Source organism: Mus caroli, chromosome X, assembly GCF_900094665.2.
Source record: "Mus caroli chromosome X, CAROLI_EIJ_v1.1, whole genome shotgun sequence".
Taxonomy (NCBI): Eukaryota; Metazoa; Chordata; class Mammalia; order Rodentia; family Muridae; genus Mus; species Mus caroli.
This window is the reverse complement of record NC_034589.1, coordinates 131,856,288-131,857,750: the sequence shown is the minus strand read 5'-3', so window position 1 is coordinate 131,857,750 and position 1,463 is coordinate 131,856,288.

The window sequence follows — 1,463 nt, the reverse complement described above, 5'->3', positions numbered from 1 at the left end:
GCAAGCTCTCCTCTTACAGGGAAGGTGCACAGATATCTGGTGTTTGGACCTCCTCCTGGCCGAAGAAGAAGGCTCAAAACAGGACCTTTCCCAGATGCTGTGTTGCTTTGGCAGGTCACAGAAGCTGTCTGCTTCTGTGGTGCACACTCTTACCTGTGCAGACTAAGTTCCTTAGTTTGGCGGAGTCCCAGAACCAAGATGGCGCTCCCTGCTCCTGAGGCAGAGGGCTCCCGTGCCGGGAGGACTCCTGTCCTCCTCCGGCTGGGAGGGTGGCTGGATGTCTGCGGCCCAAAAAGGGTGCTGCCTCAGCGGCTCTGTGGCTCCCACCTGTCCCAGAAGCTGTCTGCTTCTGTGGTACACACTCTCACCTGTGCAGACTAAGTTCCTTAGTTCGGTGGAGTCCCGGAACCAAGATGGCGCTCTCTCCTGTATTTCTTTAAGTGAGTTATTAAAGTCCTTCTTGATGTCCTCTACCATCATCATGAGATATGCTTTTAAATCCGGGTCTAGCTTTTCGGGTGTGTTGGGGTGTCCAGGACTAGGTGGGGTGGGAGTGCTGCGTTGTGATGATGGTGAGTTGTCCTGATTTCTGTTAGTAGGATTTTTACGTTTGCCTTTCGCCATCTGGTAATCTCTGGAGCTAGTTGTTATAGTTGTCTCTAGTTAGAGCTTGTTCCTCCGGTGATTATGGTAGCCTCTTTCAGCAGACCTGGGGGACTAGCTCTCTCCTTAATTTCAGTGGTCAGAGTACTCTCTGCAGGCAAGCTCTCCTCTTACAGGAAAGGTGCCCAGATATCTGGTGTTCGAACCTGCCTCCTGGCAGAAGTTGTGTTCCACTCACCAGAGGTCTTAAGATCCCGTGGAGGTCCTGTGAGGACCTTGGGAGTGTCCGGAGACTCCCCGGACCAGGAACCCCGGTGCTGCAGTGGACCGGAAGGGACTTGTGCCCCTGATCAGGCCGGGTTATCTGCTTCCTTAATTAATACAGTCTCAGGTCCTGCGAGATTGCATTGGAGCAGATGCTGTGTTCCACTCACCAGAGGTCTTAGGATGTTTATTTTCTTTATGGTTATGCTTTTTGTCAACTTTACCAGGTTTAAAAGCACCTAAAATATTGGTAAGAAAAGCCTGTGGGTGTGTTTGTGAAACCACTTTTTGATAGAATTTAACTAAGTGAGGAAGGTTTACTCTGTATAAAAGAAGAAAAGAAGAAATTCATGGGCACCCAGGTCAGACAGCTCATATCTGTGTGTAACCCCAGCTGCAGGGATCCACACCTCTGGCCTCTGTAGACACTGGCACTAACAAGAACCTACCCACATGCACACACACACACACACACACACACACACATTCCTAGATATAATTGAAATTAATTAAAATAGGCATTTAAATATGTTTTAGAGTAATATAGTGTTTGATCAAGTTTATTATTATTCCACAGAAACTATTAAAGCAGTATA